Source organism: Marmota monax, unplaced genomic scaffold, assembly GCF_021218885.2.
Source record: "Marmota monax isolate L192 unplaced genomic scaffold, Marmota_monax_Labrador192_F-V1.1 WCK01_AAM20220418_F8-fsc00125, whole genome shotgun sequence".
Classification (NCBI taxonomy): Eukaryota; Metazoa; Chordata; class Mammalia; order Rodentia; family Sciuridae; genus Marmota; species Marmota monax.
In genome coordinates this window covers 12,024,120-12,032,332 of record NW_026695235.1, presented here as the reverse complement: position 1 = coordinate 12,032,332, position 8,213 = coordinate 12,024,120, and the positions used below count along the sequence as shown (strand labels likewise).

The window sequence follows — 8,213 nt, the reverse complement described above, 5'->3', positions numbered from 1 at the left end:
CCTGCCTAATCTTCTTACACGGACACCAGTCTGCTGGATTAGGGCCACCCTGATGACCTCACTTTAACTTAATCACCTTGCAAAGGCCCTGTCTCCGTGTCCAGCCACATGCCGAGGTCCCGAGGTCAGGACACACCAGCTTGGCAGAGCCCCACGGCCCCAGAGGCTCACTGTGGTGCACGTCCTGTCTCTGCAGGGACCACGGGGTTATGTAATGCCGAAGGCTTCTTAAGGTGAATACGGCGATGCGGCGCGGGAGCCGGGGCTGGCTGTAAGCTCCTGTGGACAAGGGAGACGCCAGGTCAGCCAGAGGCTCGCCTGGTTACCACTGTCCCTGCCTCCCCTGCAGCTGGGACTTACAGCTCCTGCCACCCCTTGGGAACAGAACCTAAAGGAACCTCAGATCTGAAGGGAGAGAAGCCGAGGGTCAGGCCTGCTCTGCCTCTGTCCATGCCTTCTTCAGAAAGAGCCCCGCCCTGTGAACCTGAGCGACCACATCAGGACAGGCAGGGATGACGGCGTGACAGCAGTTGGCCTTTGCTGCACGTGCTGCACGCACAGCACCATTCTAAGTGCTTTTCACATGACCTTCCAGCGCTCAGGGAGGGATGGTTGTTCTTCCTGGTTTCCAACTGAGGATGCACAGAGAAGCTAGGTAACTTGCCTGAGGTCACACAGCTGGGAAATGTCCCTTCAGCATAAAGTGTCTTTACTCAGTCCCTGGAAAATAATTTGAGTAAAAACAGAAGGGAAGGCCCACCTCCTGCTGTGCCCAGCTAAAGGCTGGACAGGGACGCTGGCTCACAGTTTGAGGGGAGAGGCCACTGCTGTGGAGTGGTCAGAGGCAGAAGCCCCTGCCGCAGAGAGGTTGGCCTGGACCGTGTCAAAGTTCAGGTGAGGCTGAGTCCGTGGGCAAGAGGGACACCTGGGCAAGTGTGTGCCCGTCCTGTCTGGGTCCCTCTTCCTGGGGACTGCACCCTCTCTGGCTCCTGCGCAGCCTGCTCCCTCAGCGGCCAGTCTCAACCTCACAGTCTGCCTCCCTGGCAAGTGGCTTGGCCTCCCAGGACAGGCACTGGACCCCCTGCTCTCAGGGTCGTGAGGCTGAGTGAGACGGGAAGGGAGTCTGAATGGGCAGCAGCTGTCCCCAGCCAGGGCAGCGCACCGTGGGCACTGTGGGCACGAGAGGGGCTGGTGCTGCAGAGGAAGCCCCTCCCGGTCCAACACGGGCCCACTGAGTGTGGAGCACAGCTGGACCCCCAGGAGCTGGGATCTGGGCTTGAACTCTGTTTGGTCACCTGGCAGTGGCCTGCTGAGAGCAGCCGTTCCTCAGTGCAGTCAACAAACACTAGTTAGCAGCCTGTGTGACCGAGAGGCTGTGAAGTTTCTAAATGTCTGCACCAAAGGAGACTAGTTTTGGATTTGCAAGAGTGGCCCTGCTGCAGAGGCCAGTTGCCATGCGTCCCGCGGCTCCCAGCTGATGCCTGCCCATGGCCTTGCTGGATCCACTCAGCGAGCGCCTGCTCCCGCCTTCTGCCCAGAGCACAGCGGGGCAGCTGCAGGGCTTTCCCCTCTTGAAGCGTGGCCAGTGAGCGCCGAGTGCCTGTGGGGGTCTGCTTCCCTGCAGGCTGGTGTGCCCTTCCCGCTGCTGTGCCCCACATCCTGCCTCCACCTTCCTGGACGCTGGACCAGGCTGGGGGCCTGTCCCCTCTCTGGCTGAAACCCTTGCACCAAAGCCTTCCTATGCCTGCCGTTCCCGGGGCCTGTGGCCCTCCGTCCCGCAGCCATGAGGTAGAGGCACCCGTGCACATGTCCACAGCGGCCTTGCAGGGGTCTACATCTCCTGGGGAGCCCCTTCCCACCATGGCCATCACCCTGGAAGATTCAGCTCCTTCCACAGGGTGGGCGTGGGGAAATCCTCTCCTCTACCTGGGGCCTGGGCTGCTCCTGTGGTGTAGGATTTGCTTTAGCCAATGATAACCATTCAAAATGGTGAAAAAGAGCCAGGCTTGGAGGTACACACCTGTGATCTCAGCAACTCAGGAGGCTGAGGCAGGAGGATCCCAAGTTCAAGGCCAGCCTCAGCAACTTGGCCAGATCCTGCCTCAAAATTTTAAAAAAATTAACAAGGTTGGGAGGTAGTTCCATGGTCAATGTCCCTGGGTTCAATGCCCAACACAGGAAAAATGGAAGGAGGAAGGAAAGGAGAGAAGGAAGAAGGGTAGGAAGGAAGGAGGGAAAGTGAGAAGGAAGGGAGGGAGGGAGGAGGAAGGAGGGAGAAAAGGAAGGAAGGAAGGAGGGAGGGAGGAGGAGGAGGAGGAAGGAGGGAGGGAGGAGGAGGAGGAGGAGGAGGAGGAGAGAAGGAAGGAGGGAAGGGAGGAGGGAAGGGAGGAGGGAAGGGAGGGAGGAGGAGGGCGGAGGAGGAGGAGGAGGAGGGAAGGGAGGGAAGGGAGGAGGAGGAAGGAGGGAGGAGGAGGAGGAGGGAGGGAGGAGGAGGAGGAGGAGGGAGGGAGGAGGAGGAGGAGGAGGGAGGGAGGAGGAGGAGGAGGAGGGAGGAGGAGGAGGAGGGAGGAGGAGGAGGAGGAGGGAGGAGGAGGAGGAGGGAGGAGGAGGAGGAGGAGGAGGAGGGAGGAGGAGGAGGAGGAGGGAGGGAGGAGGAGGAGGAGGGAGGAGGCGGAGGGAGGGAGGAGGAGGAGGGAGGAGGAGGAGGAGGAGGAGGAGGAGGAGGAGGAGGGAGGGAGAAGGAGGAGGAGGGAGGGAGGAGGAGGAGGAGGAGGAGGAGGGAGGAGGAGGAGGGAGGGAGGACAGGGCGACGCTGCGCTGGGCGTGTTCAGGGATGACCACGCTGAGAACCACGGTAGTGACCGTAGAGTGTGCGCTGGGGCCTGTGCTCCTGGGAACGCTGTGGCCGCCCTGTGAGGAAGCCTGGGCTGGCCTGGGGGACGAAGAGGGGACAAGCTTGGCTGGTTGGGCTCATAGACCGGTCTCCCTCTAGTGTGGGTCTCATCTGTCCCTGAGAGCCCACCGTGTCACCCTGAACTCTATCCCCTTTGTCACTTTGCAGCGGAGGTGAGCGCTCGCTCTGCCTGGTCCTGATCCAACAGGAGGCAAGGCCCAGGTGTGCGGGGAGCAGGCTCTCGGGGAGCACCTGAGCGCGGCTCTGAGGGCCCTCGTTGGCAGAGGACAGCGAGGACACGACTGGGGGATCTCAGACCCCGCTGAGCCACGGTGCCTTTGTAGTTTTGCATCAGAGAGGATAAATCGCAGGCCCCGGGTGGGGGTTCAGCATGGCGCCTGCCCCTCAGAGGGCCAGTCCTGTCAGGCACATGCACCATGGGCGACAAGAGACAGTGTCCCAAAGGAGGGCCCAAGGCAGTGAGAGTGGGCAGGGAAAGATGGAGACCCACCCTCGGGCACCGTCTCTCCCTGTGGAAGAGCCATAACGGAGCCTCGGAGAGAGGCCAGGGACCTATTTTGTGCTGGGCTGGAAAGGACAGCAAAGGCAGGACCAGGCCCTGAGGCCAGGGCAGGACAGGCTTCCGAGCAGGTCCTCGTGGCCAAGCTGTGTCCCAGTGGGAGAGCCCTCAGACGCAGGCTGAAAGGAAAGTGACCACAACACTCGGAGCAGCCAAAAGATCTGTATTGCAGCAGTGCAACAAAGAGAAAGGAGAGAGAGAGAGAGAGAGAGAAGGGAAGAGGAGAGATGAAGAGGGAGAGAGCAAGAGCAAGAGAGAGACAGAGAGCGCACGCAAGAAAGATAAAGAGCAAGAGAGAGAGAGAGAGAGAGAGCGAGAGAGGGGCCGGCAGGAGGGAGTTTTTATGGCCCAAATCTAATGGGGCCTCTGGGTCTGCACGCTGCCTTGTTGGCCCAAGGGGGGGTTAAGTGTTCAGCCTTGAGCAGGGTTGAGTGTTCAGCCTTGAGGCAAACAGGTGATAAAGGACCAGATGGAGGGGGGTTTGAGTGCGAGGGCCATCTTGCAGCCAACATCTGTTCAGCCTGCCCTGCAGACAACACAGGCCACCCTGCCTCTTGGTCAACAAGGACAAGAGCTGATGACCAGGCACCACCCCAGGCTCCAGCTCAGACCTCTGCCTGTGGCCCTGAAGAGGCCAGCTGAGCACTGAACCCCTGGGGCTTCGTCTAAAGAAGGGCCCCCCACACCGACCCGCCCTGGGCCAGGGCGACTTCACTTCCTGTGACAACCAGGAAGCAGCCCGTGTGGAGCCAGCAGGGCCTGAGGTGCCCCTGGACTCTGCTTCAGACAGTGTCCTCGGACGTGTCCTCTCCCAGGCCTGCTGCCCTTCCTGGGCTGCCCCTCGCTTCCTGACTGCCTCGGGCCTCCTGCTCCTTCCAGTCCACGCTGTGCCTTCCAACTGTGAGGTTCTGCAGGGACCGCTCCATTCCCCAAACCACAGCCCCCTGGGGCCTGTGAGGCTGCTGAGGTCCCCCCGCAGGGTGAGGCTGCCCGTCAGCCCGCTGGCCTTGTGGAGCTGGAGATACCTGGAGAGAGCATGTGAGGACCCAGGTCAAGAGGGCTCTGGAGGGACCTGCCCCCCGCACCCTGAGCTCTGACTTCCAGCCTCCTGCAGCGAGACAGTGACTGTGGGTCTTGGTCACATGCAGACGTCCAGCCCTCCCAGCTCAGCAGCCTGCCTTTCCTCACTGGGGGAGGCCTGCCCACTGGCACCACAGGCGGCCTGCGTGCGCTCGCTCGCTCGCTCCGTGGGTTTGAGTGGCAGGTGCTTTCCTCCCTGGCACCTGTGAGAGCCACACTGAGCCACAGCCCTCCAGGCAAAACCCGTCTGCTCTCCTGGCCCAGCCCACCTGTGTCCCCAGGCCTGTTCTGGATGGTGGACTCCAGCTAGGGCCTGCGCTCCCAGCACCGGGCCTTTGTGACCCTCACTCTGACTTAGGGCTAGGAGCTGACCCCACAGTGCTCTCCCCAACTCAGCCTGGCCTTTGTGTGTTCAAAATTACAGCCAAACGCCAATGATCAAGTTACCGTGTTTGCAATGCTACAGTCTTTGCTAGTGGGCCTCTTGCACACTTTTTGGGGGGTGTGGTTACACTTTCTGCAAATTAGCAGAGTGTGTAAAACTGTCGGGATGTTTGAAACCCTTGAGAATTGTTGTCAAGCCATTCAAAAGCAATCTTCTTATACAGATTAAAATGCTAATTGCAAATAATTATCTATTAAGATAATCGACACTATTATGCCAGACTGAATTTCTGTTGGTGTCTGAAATGAGTAAACTGCCTTCTCAGACCTGGGCCATCTAGCTGCAGTCTCCCTGCTGATCCCCAGGGCGACAAAAAATGGCCCTTCTCAGGAGCCCACGCAGGCTCTCTGCCTGCCCCTCTGCAATGTCTTCTCCCTCCAGCCAGAGCATGAGGGTGCCCAAGACCTTCTGCAGCCCGTGGCCACCCTGCCTGGCCCAGGCCCAGGTCTGCATCTGGGTTGTGATTGACAGCCGTGTCTTGGGGCAGATGTCTTACTCGTTGTGTGTCTGGGTTTTCTCGTTTTAAATGGGGCTAAGAACACGGCTGAGCTTGAGCATTTCTGTGAGGATCTCGGGTCTTCCTGTGCGGAGGAAGCGCTCCATGGGACCCAGGGGCTGGAGACGCTGTGGTGGGGAGGGCCTCCAGCTGCTGTTCCTCCTGCTTCAACATGGAAGGTCAGGGGCTATTTCCGTGATTTAAAGAATTAGCCGGTTTGACTCTACAAAGCATTGGTTCTGAAGGTCGCTCCAGCCAGGCCCAAGAGCAAGACCTGGGCAGGATCCATGCAAATGACCTGCCACCCCAGGCCTGCCAGAGCTGAAACCTGGGGAGGACCCAGCGGCCTGCCTTCCAGCGGGCCCTGCAGCTCAGGTTTGAGAAACTCTGCGATAAAGGCTCTACCTTAAAAACAAATAAAAATAACCCCCCCAGCTGGGCTGCAGGTCCTGTGAGAGAAGGGCAGGAAGATTTCTGTCCTGTGGCTTCCTGTACCAAGCAGCTTGCAGGCTCCTGCATAAGCATAGGGAAGATATTTTCTTTTTCACCACTAACGAAAATGGAATAGGAAAATGAACAGAAAAACTGTCATCGTTATCAAACTTAGTGTTGACCTAAGTAGGGGGAGCTAGTATCTCGAATATTAGGGGTAAAAAGAAGGTAACAGTGTGGTTTAAGACAGTGATCTAATTTAAGATTTTTTATGACATTGAGCTAGCAATGTTATTTTGAGGGGTTTATGTCAAAATAATCTTTGTGTAAAAAGAAAAAGTTCTATGAGAGTCCTTAATAACTTTATTTAATGCAGTAAAATTAGCTCTAATAATTATGTATGATTTATGGTTTTATCAATTTCAAAAATATCAATGTATGTAGGCATTGTCTCATATTATTGAGATTGAGAAAAGGTCTATCATGTTATATGTTTTTATTGAAGTATGTTATGGGCTGTTGAGCTGATTTATTTATGGCTGTCTGTCTAATATTTTAAGGATAACTATTTCCAGAGTAATTTTTTTCAGTGATAAACTGTTGACAGGGGCTCCAAGTAAGGCCCTGTTTTAATGTTTAAAGGCTTCCAAAAATCTGTTTATAACTTAGAAGAGGAGTAAAATCTTTAACTAGGAAGCTTATTTTTCTTGTGGTGAGATCAGCATTTTAATCTCTTTCTGTCTGTATCTCTAACTTTCTTTTTCTTCATTTGGCTCCATTGAACTCTGATATAACATCTAAACTTCGCTAGAATTATGCTAACCTTTGTAAATCCCTTGGAATATCTAGGGCAAACTGAATGATAAACTCATCTTTAGAAAATGGGTGGCCCCTATAAGTCTAAGGTGCTGTATTGTCTTTTTAAGTCTCTCTATGAAAATAGTAGGATTTTTCTAAAGGCTTACTAAAATCGTTCTTTATCTGTTGGATACTGATTTGTCCTGGGGAACTGTCTGTGATCCAGACAAACTGTCAGAATTGTCCCTATTCTGTGTCACTGGGACACGGTTAAGAAATCTCCTTTAAAACTGTTTAAAGATAGCCTTCTATTTTAAAGTTTAGCTAAGTATTTCTCTAGATAAGGTTATTAGACATTGGCATAAATTTTGAAATATTACAATACATGAATTAGGATCTCTCGAAAATCTCCCTGAATTTGTTCTGGTTCATGTTAGTTTTGAGAGGTCCCCTCTGATCTAAGTTCCCAGTGGGCCATTTTTTAAGGTTTACTCTGTGACAGTAATTGAAGCTGGATAAGAAAATGAGACATCTTTTATTAATCATTGCAATTTTAAGTATATAGACTAGTGATTTATTTTGATATTATGTGTAAATGGATAAATTTAAAAAGAACCCTCAATCTTCTCCTGAGAGAAGGTCTCAAAATATCCCTATGTCTCAGAATATTATCCTTTAAATAGATACCTCTTAATTGTCTTTTAGAAAATATGATTAAGGTCATTTCCCAGTGTAGGGAGTAATATACAAGTCTTACACTGTTTCATGAATTATAGGTCCAGTCAGAGAATTTATATAATGAATTTCCCACAAAGTTTATAACTTTTATTGCTCAAAACTAATGTATTACCTTAATTTGGAGAGCTCCAGTTCTAATAAAATGCTCTCCCAGATCCCACAAACATCCAACAAACAGAAGTAATATCCGAGAATCAAAATTGGAATTTAAGCCAGCATTTTAAAATATTTATTGCATAACCAAGGATGTGAATTTCTACACTAAAATTAATCCTTGACTTAGACATTAAGAATCACTATGTGCTCTTTTTGGTCCTTGACTGCCGCCATCATGGGTCGCATGCATGCTCCCGGGAAGGGCCTGTCCCAGTCGGCCCCACCTGGTTGAAGTTGACATCTGACGACGTGAAGGAGCAGATTTACAAACTGGCTAAGAAGGGTCTGACTCCCTCACAGATCGGTGTGATACTGAGGGACTCACATGGTGTTGCACAAGTACATTTTGTGACTGGCAATAAGATCTTGAGAATCCTGAAGTCCAAAGGACTTGCCCCTGATCTTCCTGAGGATCTCTATCATTTAATTAAGAAAGCAGTTGCTGTTCGAAAGCATCTTGAGAGGAATAGAAAGGATAAGGATGCTAAATTCCGCCTGATTCTGATAGAGAGCCGAATTCACCGATTGGCTTGGTATTATAAGACCAAGCGGGTCCTTCCCCCAAATTGGAAATATGAGTCATCCACAGCCTCTG

General features: G+C 53.3%; 1 pseudogene; it reads left to right on the top strand.

Annotated features, from left to right (window-relative positions):
• Positions 1–7,793: 7,793 nt before the first annotated feature.
• Positions 7,794–8,213, top strand: part of LOC124089081 (small ribosomal subunit protein uS15-like) — a 474-nt pseudogene continuing 54 nt past the window's right edge.